We start from the raw sequence: 20,515 nt of genomic DNA on the forward strand, positions 1-20,515 counted from the left end.
AAAAAAACAAATAGCCCAGCTGAATCCCTTATGGCTTGCTAAAACTCCTCATAAAAAAATAAAAACTCCATCCAAAATAACTCCAATACATATAGAAATATTGCTAACATTTATATAAACCTTTAAATATTCATTTATCTGATAATTATATTGAAATAAAATTATTACAAATGATAATGTAAATATAAACAAAATGTTAACCACACCAGCATACAACACACAAAGAAGACTATCACAAAAGTAAACCGTAGTCAACAACTCAAAAAACATTACAACAATTAAATGCAACCTTATATAAAACATGTAATGATATTTAATATAAAAGAATTGCCTTAATTTAATATTTTTTAATTTCTCATTGATTATTATAAAATATTGTAAAAAGATTTCCAAAATAGTATAGATATTCATATATTCTAAATTACTTAATTTAGATTCTTATTTATTTATTTGGTTTTTAATTATACTTTTCAATAAAAGTCAGAGACGATGGACACAATTGTCGTTCAAACATCTAGTCTAACACGTGGTAGTAAAAACAGAATATTATTTTCGCTACATTGATAGCATCCGTCAAGATGGCCGAGTTGGTCTAAGGCGCCAGTTTCAGGTACTGGTCCGAAAGGGCATGGGTTCGAATCCCATTCTTGACATTAAAATTAATTTTTTGTTCCTTCTTCACAGCGGTGGGTTCTTCGACCAAAACATATTGTCTTTTCACACGGTCGGCCATGATTTGCGTCAACAAATTTTCTCTATGTAATTTATACAATTTGTTTTTTTCTTAATCTTAATAATTTTTAAAATAAAACAATTTTCTTTTTCGTGATATTAATCATTTTTTAAGACAAAATAATATTAAATGCAAAAAATTCAGAATCATAGAGCTTGCTCTTTTTATTTTAATTATTTAAACTTTCATCAATAATTAAATACAAAAAGTACAATAGTCCATGGGCTTTTGATTGATGGTGAATAGATACACTGTTAAGGCACTCTTTGCGATAAGTCATTGGTTCAAATCCCCATGCTTTACCAACCAAAAAGAAAATACAAAAAGTACAACTCAAAAAAAAAAAACTTTGAACTAAATTTTAATAATATGAAATAGGAAATACTTAAGTTTTTTTTTCATTTCAGTTATTTAAACTCTCATCATTATTTAAAGTACAACAAAATTACTCTAAAAAAAATTTAAATTAATAAAAAAAACAAATCCTTAGAACTTACAACTTCCACTTTAAAACCAATATCATATGTAGTTGATATGTTTATGCCTAAAAGCCCTCAAAGTGCTCATTAATACTCTTAGCCTAAATGTCCACAACTTGCCAAGAACCTAACAACCTAGATTAAACTTGAGTGAATATGGTCTTTTTCGAAGCTACAATTCCCTCTTTTTTAGCTGAAATATACAATGGAAAGACATCTTTTAATTTATAGCATGACCCAGCTTCATAACATCCATGTCTAAGGTCATTATTTCTTAATCTTCATCACTTCATTAATTTTATATTAACATTTTATTTCCATAGTGTTATTGAGATTTCAATGTTTGTTTTTTTAAATGCTAATGAGAATAATTGTATTAATTGTAAAATATGTGTTTGAATTACACTTATTTATCAAGAGTTGTATTATAATTTTCTTCCATCTTTAGTATCATCTACAAACTTCTAAAGCAATATTATCTTTCGAAGACAAATATAATTGATACTAAGGATATATGACTCTTTGGACATGAATACATTCCTTTAGAGCCCCAAATTAAACAACACTTACATTACATACAACCTACTTCAAAATATAATCTTTGATTAAAATATATTTCCCTGGATTCACTAGATCATTCAAGGATGACACTTGACATTAAAGCTACTAGAGCTGACTAAATATTTCATATTTAAGGCCAAACTACTCACTAGAGATCGTATTCATGCTTAATCCACTAAGGGATGGAGAAGGTCTTAATTGACCATCAACCATTAACTCTCTAAACATCAAATTGAAACCTTGTTTGGCACATTGATATGCTTCTTTGTTATCATCCATCAAAATGTGCCTGAAACTCATCTTTGAGATATCTTTTGATACATTCTTAAATAGATTCATGAGATTATCTAGAACTTTGTCTCTAGGGGAAGATCCTCTGACCAAATACATGATTATTAAAAAAGAGTCACCCATCACAATGAGATAAGAGACCTGAAATTCTTTGGCGAGAAGAGTGCCTTGTAGTAAACCATAGGTTTTTGCTTGATTAGTTGTCATCTTCCCCAAGCCCCATGAATACTCTAAAACTTTGATTTATCAGGGGCCATAAAGGACCCCTCCTGCCACCCCTAAGATTTCAATGTTAATATCAATATAATTTGTAATATAATATCCTAGCAACAACTTATTAACTCAAATTAAAAAGATTTTATGATTCAAACTATTGATATCCTTTTTTTAACAATCAATGGTGAATATTTTATTAATAAAAAAAATGCATTTGAGAACATAGTAGTTACAACATTTCAAAGTTTAGAACCAACGGATAGTTTTTAATTACTAAAGAAAGTTTTGGCAATAAATGCAACACCCTCCTCCCTCATCTACCCAAGTAACCGGCCAACCGAGGTAAACATGTGACAATAAATTACTATGATATGATTCGACTCCCTATGTGTCAGTTAAGGAAGTGGAACCAGCGAAACACATCACACAGACCTTCCACATCAACAACAGAACTCCCAAGAGCCATCCCAACCACTCAGGTAACTAGCCCCTGGGTCCCACTAATTTTTAGACCATTAAACCCCCGAATGCTCCCTTGGTATGGACAAGCACGCGTCCAGGATGCTCTAGACACTCCCATAGCATGGGTATGCATGTGTTTGGGGACTTTTCTCCTCAGACATGTGTTTGCGTCTCTGAGACTTTCGCCACTTTTTCAGGCCCAGAGCCTAGGTCACTGCCCAAAACTCATTGACACTTTCATAAATGAAAGTTAACAACAAAATAATGATACAAATGCAATTACTTAAACAAAGACTTGGCTGGACCCCTACTAGCCATGACAGGAATTTCGTCAAAGATGTCGCAATTATGTAATCTACAGGTTTAAACAATAGATCTGAACACATGGATCTCATACTCATATGAGAATTGCTAAGAAGCATTGTTGCCTCAACACATTGGCTGCAGTTTCATCCATTAAGCCATAGATACATTGTTCATTCATTTACAAGTAAAAACATGATGAGAGCCATACATAGCCACTGGCATAATACATGTTAATAACCAGCATAATAACCACAGAAATACCAAGGAAACAACAGCCATATAATCCACATATAAACCAGTACAATACTCATGAATTAACAAGGAGAAATAACCTCATATTAATGATGCAAAGGCCAACCAAGTTCAAGACTTCCACAAACCACCAGACCATAAGCATGGGTGAGCCAAATCTCTCTTCATCCAGTCACCCCTATGCCATATTCCAAGCATGAATGTGGAATCTAAAAAAACACATCAATCAAACCATCTAGGGCTTCCAGAGGCCAAACCACCTTAACACATTAAACATTGATTCCTCCTCATAGTCATACATCAAAAAACCATTTCCAGATTGATCACTACCCAAACCTTCCAGGGCTCTAGAGCATTTGTTCCAACCAAGGCTCTAAGACTAGTAACTTAACCCACCACTCACTTCAAGCTTCTAGAGTGCTTTTCCAACCAGGGCTTCCAAGACTTGTAACTCAACCCACCAAGGGCTTCCAAAGAATTTATCCAACTAAGGCTTCCAGGACCAGTAACTCAACCCAAGTGGTTACAGGGTTTCCAGAGTGTTTTTCCAACCAGGGATTCTAGGAACTAGCAACTCAACCCAAGCTAAAGGAAACATGAGAACCAACCAGAAAAACAAAGAAATGAACCCACAACACCATGTTTATCAATGATCCAAGTGGATATTGATGGCCACCCACCTATTCCACCTAGACCCCCCAATCAGTTTCATTTGTTTCCTTGTTCATTTCAGCATTGACTATTTTTAACAGTTCTTCAAGTCCTTAACTTCTGGAGCACTTTTGACCCCCTAAATGGCATGTTTTGGGGGTTTGCAGCAAGCCTGTTGCCATTGGTAGGGGCTTGTACGCGCCAAACAAAGATAATATGACCAAGTTATGACCCCAGGAAGTTGGCTGCCCAACTAACCCCAACGGGGCCCACATACTCTTGGTGTTACATCTCTTGGGCTTAGGGTTTTGGTTGTTTAGGGTTTTCTCGTGTTTTCCAGTAATAAATATGCCCTTGAGCCGCATTGTAACATAGTTCAGAGGCATGTAACCGCCACATCTCTTCTTATATATAAGCTACCATTGTCTGAGTTATCTTATTTCCATTCTATTTGTAAGCATAGTTCAATATTTTCCTATTAATGAAATGAAGTGTTTTTCTATTGCATATCTGTGTTTATGATTATACCTGTAAGTTGTTCCATTCCTATTTAAGTTCGAATCAATGGTATCAAGTGGTCTGCTATTTCTCTGTTTTTCTTTGCATGTCCCCAACGAGGTCAGGGTATAAGGAGTTAGGGCTCGATCTGGTTGAACCATTGCAAGATCAGCATCGCAAAACTTGACGACCTCCCATGGCAGAAGAAAATAAAGACAAGGGGGCAGGAGATCCTTTCAAAATGTTGTTTGAGGAAGCCCTTGAGCGACAGAGGGACACTATGATGGATAACTTTGCCCAGATCCTTCGACGACTACCCACAAGTGATGCATCTTCATCCAGTAGCCACTCTAGGAGCACCACCCCTTTAAGGTACAAGTTAACTTTTATATTCCCATATTTGAAGTCCTGATAGATGCAGACCCCATAGATAAATGGTTAAATCTATTGGAAGGATATTTTCCAATTCATGACTTTTCCAATTGGGAAAAGATTAATTTCGCACTTCTCAAAGCCGCCCCACACATCAAGGATTGGTGGGAAACCTACTGTGTTTAAAAAGACGAGAGTGAACCCTCGCTATTTTCATCCGCACCCACTTGGAATTGTTTTCGAGATGCCATCAAGGAAAAATATTACCCTGTCGGGAGCTATGAAGACAAATACATAAAGTGAACCACACTACAATAGGGAAGGGACCAAGATGTGCAATAGTTCACAAATATTTTCCATACCCTTTGCACGAAGCTGGGTATCAAGGATACTAAGTGACATTTTGTGCTCAAGTATCGTGGTTGTCTACATAAGTATATCTAGGACGAGATGGAGTTCCTGGACATTTCCTCACTCGGCACGACGTATTGGTATGCTTTCAATATTTAGCATAAGTTTAAATAGAAGAAGTGAGACCTTGGATCTATGAATCCAAAGCAAGGAAAAGGCACCCCCAAACCACAGGAAAAAGTACAAATCCAAGGTGGGGCTACCCAGGATAGCCTGCTGAAGCCACAGGCAAATAACAACATCACGAAGACAAAGAAGGACACAAGAAAATGGTGTGAGTTCCATAAGAGCTCCACTCACAATACAAGTGTGTGTCGGGCCAAGCAGTCACTGGTGGACGAGTTGAAGACTTCTGAATCAGACGAAGGTTCTGACTCTGGATCAGAACCTGATAAGGGAACCAACAAATGGAAGCAGATCATTAATACAGATCCCAGTGCCACTGTGGCCACCACTAATATCCAGAAGATTGAGCCTGAAGATCTAGAGGAGGAGGAATGCCTCTTCCACTCACAGATGTGGGTGAAGGGTTCTCCATTGTAATTCATTATCAACAACAGGATCTCATTTTAGTAGAGGCCGTGAAGTGTCTAGGCCTAAAGACTACAACACATCCACACCCGTACACCATCGGGTGGCTTCACCAAGGACGAGATATTCACGTCGGCCAGCAATTCTGCCTTCCCTATAGCATCAAGCCCTTCCCAGATGAGGTATTGTGTGATGTTGTGACGATACTTGTGGAAGCGACATGTTGTATACGATTCTAGACCTCACTCTGTGATTATTACTTTAGCTAATAAATTGTACAAGATACTGGAGGTAGCCCTACCTACCGCCATCTCTTTGATCATTGCAAAGCAATGCAGTATGATCATTTCCCAGACCAGGAAATTTGTTTTCCTTATGATTCGCCCTTAGGGCAAGAAGAATGGGACCTAGAGGCTCTATATGTACTATCAGGCACTGAAAAAGATCACTGTATGGAATAGGTACCCAATCCTGTGGATTGATGACCTTCTAGACCAGCTCAAGGGGGCCAAATATTTTAGCAAGATTGACTTGAAGTCAGGTTATCATCAGGTGCCTATCGAACCCTCCGATGTGTGGAAGATTTCCTTCAAATCCAAGGAGGGCATTTTCGAATGGTTGGTCATGTCGTTCGGATTGACGAACGCCCCTACAACCTTCATGAGACTGATGGATGACATCTTGCAACCCTTCACCAATGAATTCGTGGTGGTGTATTTAGATGACATCTTGATCTTCAGCCAGAGTTGGGAAGAGCACCTCCACCATATTCAACAGGTCCTTCAAACCTTGTGACAACACAAGTTGTGTGCTAACTTAGAGAAATGCACCTTTGGCCTAACCCAGGTTTAATATATGGGGTACATCATTGATGAGCAGGGTGTACATCTGGACCCATCCAAGATAAATGTCATTCAGGGTTGGCTAGCCCCAACCACTCTAACAGAGCTCTGTATCTTTTTGGGTCTTGTCAATTTCTACCATAGGTTCGTGTTGGGGTTCTCTCATATCACTTGGCCTTTAAGTCAAGTCACCAAGGGCAGAGCGAAAGAAAAGTTGTTTTGGTTGGAAACCCAACAACAAGAATTCTCCAACTTGAATAATCACCTATGTTCTGCACCATTTCTCACATTACCACACTTGTAATAACCATTTGAGATTGAGACAAATGCCTCCAACTAAGCTATTTGTGTGGTTCTTACTCAGCATGGGCATCCAGTGGCTTACCACAGTGAGACACTTTCAAACACAATATGAAAGTACCCCACTTATGACAAAGAAATGTATTCCATTGTGCAGGCTTATCGTTAATCGAAGCATTACATTCTAGGGAAGGAAACGGTCATCCACACAAACCACCAACCTATACCGTTCATACAAACACAAGGGAAGTTGCAGAATGATCACCATCAAAAATGGTCCACCTATCTAAATAGTTCCATTTTAACATTAAGTATAATAAGGGCAGCACCAATAATGTTGTTGATTGCCTCAGCTAACCACCGTTCATGGCATTAATCACTATGCTCGACTCCTATAGGCACAAAACATCAAGGTGGCCACATTTGTACAAGAGCGACCCAAAATTCGGCAGCATATACCAGACACTCCTAGAAGGGAAGCAAGTTCCAAATTTTCACCTTCAGGATGCACTATTATACCACCTGGGACACATCTGTGTCCCTTCAAGTGAGTGTGCCAAGATGATTTTGGAGGCGAACTATAGTCGGGTCGCTAGACATTTCGGAGTAGAGAAAACAATGGCAGTATTGCAAAAGTATTTTTATTGGCCTAAACTTCGTTAGGATGTTGGGAAGTACCTTAGATTTTTCACTGCCTGTGCCATTGCCAAACCAACAATCAAGAAGCAAATCCTATATACTCCTCTACCTACTCCTAGCTAGCCTTAGGAATTTGTCTCCATGGATTACATGTCAGGCCTTCCTTCTACTAAGCATGACAACAATTTCATTTTCGTGGTTGTCAAGAGATTCTCTAAGATGGCCATCATGGTGGCCAACAAGAAGAGTATCACATCATAGGCCACTGCTAAACTCTTCTTTGAGCGAGTGTGGGTACACTTTGGGATCCCATAGTCCATTGTCTCAAATTGGGACATTAGATTCCTGAGTGCATTTTGGTCAAGTCTTTAGTCAGTGTTGGATACAAAACTTACTAAGTTCATGACTTTTCATCCCCAAACTGATGACCAAACATAGGTTATCAATAGGATGATCGTACACATTCTACGCATGTACAACTCTAAGCATCCATGCACGTGGGATGAGAGTCTCCCCTATGTCTGACACAACTACAACAGAGCTCTCCACAGCTCAACAAGCCACAACTCTTTCAGGTTGGGCTAGGATTTCAGTCATTATGACCCATTGATGTGGCCATACCTTTTGCAGACACTCAGGTATATTCGGCTCACATTCAGTTCGAAGCTGAAAGGGCTAACATCATTCAACACATCCGCTAGCAGGTCCATAATATATTGGACAGAGCCAATGCTAAGTACAAGAAGTGCCATGACCAACATCGAGTGTCACACAAGTTCCAAGTGGGTGGCAAAGTTTGGCTACATTTGCAGAAGGATTGCCTTACTGGACCCCACCGCAAGCTTCGCCCACTCTGATATGGGCAATACACCATCACCAAGGTCATCATTGACAATTCCTTCGAGCTCAGCATCACACTGTTCCTTGGTGTGCACCCAGTGTTAAATGTAGACTGCCTTTTGTTAGGGTCCTATAATTTATAGGATCTCAAGGTGATTGAGTATCTCACATTTTGCAAATTTCATATTGTTCATAGATCTCAATATTCAATTGATTTCCAAACAAAAAAAATAGGGTATTTAAGAAAAAAAAGAGGAAAAGAACAAAAGGGAAAAAAATGAAAAGAAAAGAAAACCCCAAATATTGTTCAATTCATACAGTCTAAGCATGTTTGAACAAATTTCAATTTTTGTTCATAGGATAGAAAATGAAGATCTGCCCAACAATTCAAGCTTGGCAAATCGGTAGCTAGATAGAAATGAAATTGGTTCAACTGTTCAATCTGGACCAATAGAAGAAAAAAGTGATAGAGTAGGTTAGAAAAAAAAAAAAGAGAAAGTAAAAAGGGGTCTGCAAGTCCAAATGCACCCTGGGAAAAATGGAAAAAAATGTTAGATTAGAAATGAAAGGGTAGGTAGATTGAGAGAATTACAAAGGGAAAAGGACATGAAAAAATTCCTTTAATGTTTTATGACATAGTTCATGTGTTTTTCCTAATGTTAAAAAAAAAAAAAGTTAAAATGGTTAGGGGTCTTATACATTACTCCTAACTTTATCCTATACTCCGCCCCGCTTTTCATTTTCCTACCCCACCATTCACGTGCTTGTCACATCAATATTACCCACCCTGCACCTTTCATCAAATCCCTGCAATCGATATTTGATCTAATGGCCCACATGAGTTTCTGCTGCCCCCCCCCACCCTCTGAACATCAATGTGGGGGGGGGGGGTCCGAAATCAGTGGTTTCAGACCACTTATGTGTCAAGTTGTCATGATTTCGCATCCCCCCCCCGCGCTCATTCCACTTACCATTCCATAGGACCTCCAAAAAGTGGTTTTCGCTTTCCAATAAACCACCCCTCCATTGTGACCGTTCACCAATCCCTTCGCTCTGTGACGCCACTCTATCCCATCCACCTATCACCTCCAGTCCCATGCTATAACGTTGCACATTCAATTCGTTGGACCGTTAGCCAACAGACCCATGCCACTTCAGGCCACTCCAAAATTGATTCTCCAAAACTACAAATGCATCATCTCACTCATTCACCGAGTTTTGAATATGTTCTCTTTTGCTTACAGGAGAAGGTGAAGGCTTCCTCGGGCATACACAGTGAAACAATAACACAGTTGCAGAAAGCTGCACCTCTCTGCATTTAGCAGACATCCCCCTTCTTGAATCTCGTTTTCTATTCATCCCCTTTCTATTTTCCCTCTCTGAGTTCCCTCTTCTTCTCATTCCTTTTCTATTACAGTTCACCTACAAATTCAAAAAAATAGTCCAGGTTTAAAAATTTGCAGAAGAAAGCCATGCCACCGAAGAAGAAAGAACAAGAGTTATTCAATCCAATGGTGCACCCACCAGTGGACTTGGACCATATCCCACTTGCAAACAAAGACTTCAAAATATATGAAACAATATCAAAATTCGATCTCTTTAAAATATACTTTCGGTGGGAAGACAAATTTGTTGATGAAATGGATGATATAGGACTCTGGGATACAAATTTTCCATTCTATATTTTTCCCAAAACCCATAGCTGCCCAGAATTGATCAAAAAATGCCAGTCATTCTATAACCCACAAAAAAGGGCGGTAATAGCCCCAACAGGAGACATAATGTTTACCATTGATGCTGAACCTATAATGCAGATGATACAAGGTCCTATCATTGAAGGAGCCTCTCCTTTTTCCCATGAAATCCTCAGTGAAATGTACCAGAGACTAGACTTTGCCAAAAGAGCTAAAACCCTGGAACTCTTCATGACTGAACAAACTCCACTTCCTAGCAAAAATCCTCCATATTCCTCCTCTACTTTCCCTAATAGAACCAGGCATATAGTCACTGCACTTTCATATATGCTAGGCTATTATTCAGATTAGTGGCTTGATGAGGCCATAATAGGTTTCATGTTCATATTTTTAGAGTAGAGAAAAAAATGGTGGTATTACAAAAGTATTTTTATTGGCCTAAACTTCGTTAGGATGTTGGAAAGTACCTTAGATTTTGCACTGCTTGCGCCATTGCCAAACCAACCATCAAGAAGAAAATCCTGTATGCTCCTCTACCTAGTCCTAGCTAGCCTTGGGAATTTATCTCCATGGATTACATGTCGGGCCTTCCTTCTACTAAGCACAACAACAATTTCTTTTTCGTGGTCGTTGAGAGATTCTCTAAGATGGCCATCATGGCAGCCTACAAGAAGAGTATCACATCATAGGCCACTGCTAAACTCTTCTTTGAGCGAGTGTGGGTACACTTTGGGATCCCATAGTCCATTGTCTCAGATCGTGACATCAGATTCCTGTGTGAATTTTCGTCAAGTATTTGGTCGATGCTGGATACAAAACTTACTAATTCAATGAATTTTCATCCCCAAACTAATGGCCAAACATAGGTTGTCAACAAGATGATCGTACACATTCTGTGCATTTACAACTCGAAGCATCCATGCACATGTGATGAGATTCTCCCCTATGTCCAACACAACTACAATAGAGCTCTCCACAGCTCAACAAGCCACAACCCTTTCAGGTAGGGCTGTGATTTCGATCATTATGACCCATTGATGTGGCCATACCATTTGCAGACACTAAGGTAGATTTGGCTCATGTTCAGTTTGAAGCTAAAAGGGCTAACATCATTCAACACATCCGCCAGCAAGTCCATGATATATTGGATAGAGCCAATGCTAAGTACAAGAAGTGCCATGATCAGCATCGAGTGTCTCACAAGTTCCAGGTGGGTGGCAAGGTTTGGATACATTTGCAGAAGGAGTGCCTTACTGGACCCCACCGCAAGCTTCACCCGCTCTGATATGGGAAATACACCATCACCAAGGTCGTCGTTGACAATTCCTTCGAGCTAGCATCACATCGTTCCTTGGTGTGAACCCAGTGTTCAATGTAGACTACCTTCTGTTAGGGTCCTATAATTTATAGGATCTCAAGATGATTGAGTATCTCACATTTTGAAGATTTCATATTGTTCATAGATCTCAATATTCAACTAATTTCCAAAAAAAATAAATAGGGTATTTAAAAAAAAAGAAGGAAAATAACAAAAGGAAAAAAATATGAAAAGAAAAGAAAACTACAAATATTGTTCAATTCATACAGTCTAAGAATGTTTGAACATATTTCAATTTTTGTTGATAGGATAGAAAATGAAGATTTGCCACACAGTTCAAGCTTGGCAAATCCATAGCTAGATAGAAATGAAATTGGTTCAACTATTCAATCTGGACCAATAGGAGAAATAAGTGATTAGGAAAAAAAAAGAGAAAGTAAAAAGGGGTCTGCAACTCCAAATGCACCTTGCAAAAAAAGAAAAAAAAATGTTAGATTAGAAATGAAAGGGTAGGTAGATTGAGAGAATTACAAATGGAAAATGACATGAAAAATTCATTTAATGTTTTATGACATAGTTCATGTGTTTTTCCTAATGTTAAAAAAAAAAATTAAAATGGTTAGGGGTCTTATACATTACTCCTAACTTTATCCTATACTCCACCCCCCTTTTCATTTTCCTACCCCACCATTCATGTGCCTATCACATCAATATTACCCACTCCGCACCGTTCATCAATCCCCGCAATCGATATTTGATCTAATGGCCCACATGAGTTTCCGACACCCCCTCACCCTCTGAACGTTAATGCCGGGGGGGGGGGGGGTCCGAAATCAATGGCTTCAGACCACTTATGTGTCATATTGTCATGATTTCGCACTCCCCCCTGCTCATTCCACTTACCATTCCATAGGCCCTTCGAAAATTGGTTTTCGCTTTCCAATAAACCACCCCTTAGTTGTGATCGTTCACCAATCCCGCCGTTCTGTGATGCCACTCTATCCCATCCACCTATCACCTCCATTCCCGCGCTATACCATTGCACATTCAATTCGTTGGACCATTAGCCAACAGACCCACGCCACTTCAAGCCACTCCAATGTTGATTCTCCAAAACTACAAATGCATCGTCTCACTCATTCACCGAGTTTTGAATATGTTCTATTTTGCTTACAGGATAAGTTGAAGGCTTCCTCGGGCATACATAGTGAAACAATAACATAGTTGCATAAAGATGCACCTCTCTACGTTTAGCAGGCATCCCCCTTCTTGAATCATGTTTTCTATTCATCCCCTTTCTATTTTCCCTCTCTGAATTCCCTCTTCTTCTCATTCCTTTTCTATTTCAGTTCACTCACAAATTCAAAAAAACAGTCCAGGTTTTAAAATTTGCAGAAGAAAGCCATGCCACTGAAGAAGAAAGAACAAGAACTATTCAATCCATTGGTGCACCCACCAGTGGACTTGGACCATATCCCACTTGCAGACAGAGACTTCAAAATACATGAAACAATATCAGAATTCGATCTCTTTGAAATCTACTGCTGGTGGGAGGACAAATTTGTTGATGAAATGGATGATATAGGACTCTAGGATACAAATTTTCCATTCTATATTTTTCCCAAAACCCATAGCTACCCAGAATTGATCAAAAAATGCCATTCATGTTATAACCCACAGCAAAGGGCGGTAATAGCCCGAGCAGGAGACATACTATTTACCATTGATGCTAAACATATAATGTAGATGATGCAAGCTCCTATCATTGAAGGAGCCTCTCCTTTTTCCCACGAAATCCTCAGTGAAATGTACCAGAGACTAGATTTTTCCAAAAGAGATAAAACCCTGGAACTCTTCATGACTGAATAGACTCCACTTCCTAGAAAAAATCCTCCATATTCCTCCTCTGCTTTCCCTAATAGAACCAAGCATATAGTCACTGCACTTTCATATATGCTAGGATATTATTCAGATCAATGGCTTGATGAGGCCATAATAGGTTTCTTGTTCATATTTTCATCTAATGCAAAGCCCTCTATCTTGTTTAATTTCAGTCAGTTCCTGGCAGATGCCATCCATGAGAAATTCATAAATTTCACCGCAGAGGAAGTGTTTCAGTATTCTTCAGTATTAGTGTACATGTTTGTTTATTTTCAGGAAGATAAATTTCAGTTTGCAATGACCAAGTTGAATGAAGAAGGAGAACCCCAATCTGTAATCTTCTGGACAATATTAGTAATGAAGGATCAAAGAAACTTCACATACAAAACATTCATAGAGATGTGTGTCCATCCAGCTATGAGCCTACTTAGTGGAACAACATAACCCAAAATAAGTGAAGAAATTAAAAGGATTATGCAGCTGATAGACCAAGCAAGAACAGTGGATTGGTACTTGTACCAAAAATACACAGAATTGAGGGTATATAGGTGTGAATTGGCCCATTACATGCTACCAAAGTTCCTCAACATGAGGATCTTCGCACTTGAGTATATCAGGCAGATTGTCAATGCATATGAAGTACATTTTGTGGCAGCAAAAAAGAAGTCTCAATTTAGGATCAAATCCCATATTGGCCCTTTTATCTGCGACAACAGGGCAGTAGGTGGGGAGGCTGACAAGAAATTGAAAGAAATGGAATTCACTCACAGATTCACATGGTCCTATGACCTATGGGGCATCATCTCTAAGAAAAGGGTGGAGAACAAATCAACACCTTACATTCACACTCACGGGCCTAAAATAGAAAAATTTATGAACCAGATTGAGTGGATGCCTGAAACCCTGCAAGAAGCTGATGAAAAAATGCTTTCTTCTTCAAGTGCATAGACTCCTAGGCAGCAAGAAAGGCAGATTATAGAGGATAGACCAAACAAGGGTAAGGAACATGAAGAAGAAGCAACTGGGAAAAGACCAAGAGAAGATCAATCACCATGGATTGATACTTCTATGAAAGAGTTCAAATTGAAATTTAGGAAAAGGGAAAGGATACACATGGACATAGGCAAGGAATCACCACAACAAATAGTCATTAATCTCAATGATATTCATGATTCATCTCTAGCAGGAGGCCAATATTTTCCTACCACTCCAATCTCAGAAAGGCAACAAAATCTCCAAGTTTCCACATCTACCAATGTAACCGGAGAAAATGAGGAGACCATTTTTTATACTTTCAGAGAGATAAAGATCATAAATGAGATGTTGAAAAAGGGTACTTATGCTCAATTCTGGAAGAAAAGTTCTACTTCTCAAGGAAGGCTTCTATCAACTTTTGATTCAAAGACAGGAAAAATGCATATGGCATTCATTGAGGCACAAACAACGGAGCCTAAAACTCTAACTAATTATAAACAAAATTCTTTTGAGTTTGATGCCAGAAATGTTCATCCTATTGATCAGCTAGAAATGCATAAGCAAATAGGTGAGATGATCTCCTCCACTCTAACAAGTACCTCTATGAGCTTGTTTAAAATGCACGTGGCTTTATCAAATGCCCAATATCAGCTGAAGATGGAAAAGATTTCATCAAAATCAAAAGATAATAGGATCAAGTCCTTGGAAGAATTAGTGGTGAAAATTGGATATGATCCATCAGATGTGAAATCAGCAAAAGAAATTATTAAGAAGAAAGAAATGGATATAGCAGCCTTGAAGAAACAACTCAAAATTCCTGCCATGCGTGATCCCCTGACCAAAGAAATAGACGAAACAGAGAGTCAGAAGGCAGAAATGATGAAATTGATTATGGAACAATCACTCAAAATAAGACAAATGGAAACAGAGATGGAGAAGATGGTACAAGAGAAGGAAAAAGCATCACAATTGGCCATCCCTCCTATGGAGGCTCTTCCTCTTACAATTGTTCCTACAACTACTCCAACAACTACAACTACAGAGACAAGAAGCAATATAGAACAACTAACCAAATCCATGGAAAGCATGAATCTTCAAACACAGGAAATCAAGAGACTTGAAACTTAAGTCAACGTTTTGTAGGACCAGATTAAAAGAACCGAAAGTGGACATTTAGCAGAAATCCAGAGGGAAACAACATTAATTGAAAAATTGCAGAAATCTAAAAAGGAATCATCAATTGGCAACACTCTAGAAAGGGTGAAGGAAATCATCTGGAACAATATCATCAATGGCATGAATGAGATCTGGTCCAACATCCAAATTATATTTGAACAAAAGGAGCTATTTGAAAAAGCTAAGGAAGTTATTTCAACTACTAACCTAGAGTTGGGAGACATGCCAACAACAGCCAACAAAATCATCAAATTTATGAATTCAAAGAAAAGGTATGAGCTTGAAGAGCTGGAAGTAGCAAACAGGACAGAGACCATCCTACAGGTGAACAAGGTACTAACCAAAAAGAAATTGACTATACAACTTGAGGAGAAATGTCAAAATTTGGAGCTGACAGTAAGAAATTTTTTTAACAGAATTGAGCCTTTAACACAAAAGGGTATCCCTTATCTATTTGTCATTAATGACAAACTCATGACTAGAGAAGATTATGTTAAGAGGCTAAAAGGCATAGCAAAGGATGTTGTGAATCTCTCTAATATTAGAGGAAGCATAACAGGAAAAGCAATGCTAGAGGTTATCAACAATCCAATCTATATTGAACATGAATTGAAGCACGTTTTTACAGTGAAGCCCACTTTTGAAAACTACACTAAAGCAGATGAGGTATACCAAAGGTTGACCAAAGTCAAAATCCCAAACGAATATCAATGGAGTGACTTGTGTGGCTACCAAGAAGAATAGTACAAGCAGGACTAAAGGAACAACGTAGAGCTGAGTCAGCACCCAACCGAGTCAGCAAAGCCAACACACCATATTGAAGAACAACCAAATCAGCGACTATAGTAGAATTAATTACCCAGCAACGACAGTCAGAAAAAAAAGGGACCAAATGTCCAATTTACCTCTTCGTGGTTACATTAGTCAAATTTTAGTTTTGTTGTAATTAATAACAAATTTCCAATTGTATACGGCAGTCGTTGTAGATTTTAGTTAAATACTTCATGCATTAGAAGCATTAGGGGTTGCAAGTAATTGAAAGAATTTTTCTTTTGTAGTACTGTAATTTTGGAGCTGGAGCATCGATAATAAAGACAGTTTGCAAGACACTTGAGCTATTTTTATTTAGTGATGTTTTTGTTTCTGTGTCAAATGTTTCGTTGTATTCTACAGTATGCATCATTTAAATCTTGTGGTAAAACAAAAAGTTTAGAGTAAGATATTATGTTAGAGCACCTTATTTCTGTCTATGTTACCATATATATGTTTTCCTTTGAAGTCTGGTCAAAAAAATACTTAATTTCTTCTTAACCACTATAGATTTCACCATTGTTGTCATTTCATTACTTATTATGCTTTAAAGATCCAATAGAGATAGTTAGCTAACCTTGTGAATCAGGGAAAATTTTAGGGGCTAATATTCACCCATGGGCTAATTTTCTATACTTTTTCCAAAAAAAAGATTCGCTAATTTCCTTTTTTTTGTAAAAGTGTTTCGCACAAATTAGATAGAATGAAATTATTTTACCCTAAAAATCGCCAAAAAATTATATATAGACTATATAAAAATATTATAAATTTGAATATTTCTACAAAAATATCTCCAAACATTTTATAGATTTCATATTATGGACTAGTGGGATTCGCCAAGGTTTCTAAACTTTAAGATAAATTTCGATCCTTAAAATTTTCCTTGTTGTGAATGCTCTGAAAAATTTGATGCTACAATCCAGCTGTTGACTCCATAGCCCAATGGAAAAGGTTTAAACGAGATCTACCCCAACCAACCAATTAATCAATTAATCACTCTTTTATATATATAACTAGCCTAAAATATTAAATACTAAGAAGAAAAATCAAAATCTCAAATATACAGAGAAAGCCCTCTCTAAGTCTAAGATGGTGAGATCCTAGACTCCAAAGTGGTTTGATGTGCCCTTTATGATCCTTTTTCTTGCCAATCTTAAAAATCATAGAGCGATAACACCTTCGACCATACTTTCCACCATTGTTGGACACATCTGACATTCCAGAAAAACTCACACCAATAGAACTCAACTCGGACTACATGGAACAAGCCACAACTAATGAAATCATGGACACTCAAATCAAGAACACTCGAAAACAGAGGATACAACTATATTGAGTTATCAAAGAAGACCAACTCCTTCACCAAGGCAAGTGGTTCACCAGGGACCAGGTTCAACAGAAATTTCCTCACCTCATGGAGGCTCTGCATGCAATGGGGACCATTGCTTCCTAATGGGTGAGGAATGATCCAGGTGGATATTGGTGTCCACCCGCATATTCCACCTAGACCCCCCAGTCAGTTTCATCTGTTTCCTTGTTCATTTCAACATTTACTATTTTTAGTAGTTTTTCAGGTCCTGAACTTCGGAAGCAGTTTTTTCCCCCTAAATGGCATTTTTTTGGGGTCTGCGGTAGGCTCATAGCTACAAGCATTGGCATATGAAGAAACCTATATTACTCGTAGGGACCTTTCCAACAAGGTATTGTATGAGCCAAATGGAGATAATATGACCAAGTTACAACCTCGACAAGTTGGTTGCCCAACTAACCCCAACAAGGCCCACAAACTCTTCGTGTTACATCTCCAGGGGTTAGGGTTTTGGTTGTTTAGGGTTTTCTCATGTTTTCCAATAATAAATAGGCCCTTGATCCACATTGTAACATGGTTCAGAGGCATGTAGCCACCACATCTCTTCTTAGAGATAAGCTACCATTGCTTGAGCTATCTTATTTCCATTCTGTTTGTAAGCATAGTTCAGTATTTTCCTATTAATGAAATGAAGTGTTTTTCTGCTGCATCTCTGTGTTTATGATTATACCTGTAAGTTGTTGTGTTCCTGTTTAAGTTCAAATCAATCTAGGAAATGGCAAGGCAAGCAAATCCACTTCCAATCCAACCAATCCTCCATGCTAATGACAACTCATGATCAATAAACCACATGCATATGCCATGCATGCCAAAAATAGTGAGGAAAACATACATGCAACTCGATACCTACTAGAAAAACCCGATATAGTTGTTGATTCAGATGTCCTCTTGTGCTTTCCTACTCTTACTTTGCCTTCTTGCTTCAAAACTCCAAATATGCCACACTCTCCAAGAGTGCTCCAAGAAAACTCTAAGTGTCCAAGAGTATGAGAGAGAGAGAGAGAGAGAATAGAGAGAGAGTCCCAAAAATACACTGACGAAAGCCTATGAACTGATCCTCATAAGCCTTTTTATTAATGAGGCTTTTGTTTTCTTCATTTTCCATTATTTTCCTTCATTTTCCTCCTCACATGCAACCTGTGACCTTTCATCTCCCTTTTCTCCTAATTTCCATTATTTTCATAAATAAATGTGCCAAAATGTCACTTTGTCTTTCCAAACCCTTTTCCATTTCCTTTGCCAATTTTCTTAGCCATTAATCAATCACCAGTGACCCCCATCACTACGATTTTTCCCAACATTCAACTTGGAATAAGTGTCTCTTCAACCATGATTATTATTTTTCCTTTATTAACTTTTAATACATGGAATTTTCACCATGGTTGTTACAATAAAATTACAAATTATAGATTATTAACCAAATTACATCAAGTCCAACTTATCTAGTATTGTATACTATGAAAAATATATTTATAATAAAACAAATTTAAGTAGCATGAAAACCTATGATAGAGAAGGAGAAAATTTAACTAGCATGAAAAAATATGATAGAGAAGGAGACTGTTATGAATGTAAATTATTAATAATTAATAGTTAACAATGATTAGTGTACTGAAGAATCATGTCTCAAAATACATGACAATTTATGAAGGAGCACCTGTTTAGGTATATAAGTGGGCCCTCATTTGTAATCAATATATCTCAAATCTCTATATAACATATATGAACTTTATTCATAACAGACACAGGTCATGGACTAGGAATTGATAAGCCAAAAATTCGAGGCAACTTCATTCAAATCTGTTAATGTATGGGTCAATTGAAAGAGAGAGTTGATAGAGAAGGAAGATGAATGATTACCTTGAGCCCCAACATGTTGGAATTCCTCAATATCACTGTGCAAGTTGTCAATTTCATCCTCAGTATGATGGAGTTGTTTCTTATGGTCGATAAGGATCTCCATTGATAAATCCATTTGTGTGGAGCACTATTAATTCTTGTGTTGAAGGTCAAGGATACTTCCTTTGAGGTCCATTTCTTCACATAGGGGGAGAGAAATTATTTCACCATCATGTTTCCATACTTGCAACTAACCAAAGACAATAAACTCCAAACCAAACAATATATGTCGAGAACTCATCAATGAACATCCTGAGATCCATATTGGAGTTTCAGATCAATTTCAATCTTAGGAAATGAACCGATTGATATACTAGTAGCAAACATCATAAGGAGTGTACATTATCCTTAATGCTAGAATGTAGAGGGAGGGAGGACGATCCAGTTAATTATGGTTGGTGATAATAATGAACCTGCACCTACTCATGGCACACTTAGTTGAGACATGACTTGAAGATGTTCCAAGTGACACGAGCATGTGATGAAAAATGGAAATAACATCATGGAATGGGTTGAAATCTCCTACTACCATTAATGTGTAGTGTTCATTGCTTCTCATAGGTAGCATTTCTTGCTAAAAAAATCCATTGCCACATTATTATGTCCTAGTATATGCTAAAATGAGACCTTTGAAATAGACCAAGGCTACACTTGATGTGTTAGAAGATTGAATTAAGCTTAGAGATGATGGATAGGTTCCAAGATGCAAATTTCTGACAATGATTTTGGAGTTTCCCACCATGAATAATATGTTAAGATGTATTGTCAAGGAAAGGGGAATTATTTGAAAGAGAGGATAATGTTTTGCCTGATTGTTTGTATCTCCTCCAAAACTCCATGAGTAGGCTAGTTCTTCTTGTCCTTTGAGGAAAATGAGCACATCCCCCCTCCCCCACTACACTTACCATGCTTGGTGTTCCTATAAAAGATCCATCAAAGAAGCAATTGGAGCTATAGGGAGAACCCCCTATAACTTAAGGTTGTAGATTGAATTGGGAGAACAAAAACT

At 37.8% G+C, this 20,515-nt stretch overlaps 1 non-coding gene across 1 annotated transcript; it reads left to right on the top strand.

Moving 5' to 3' along the window:
- The first annotated feature begins 572 nt into the window (after window positions 1-572).
- TRNAL-CAG (transfer RNA leucine (anticodon CAG)) lies at window positions 573-653 on the top strand. Its single transcript has one exon. It is a non-coding gene; the product is annotated as a tRNA-Leu (tRNA).
- Window positions 654-20,515: the final 19,862 nt, after the last annotated feature.

The sequence above is a fragment of the Pinus tabuliformis genome, chromosome 8 (assembly GCF_031772625.1).
Source record: "Pinus tabuliformis cultivar Carrire ecotype Pingquan chromosome 8, CPIR1, whole genome shotgun sequence".
Classification (NCBI taxonomy): Eukaryota; Viridiplantae; Streptophyta; class Pinopsida; order Pinales; family Pinaceae; genus Pinus; species Pinus tabuliformis.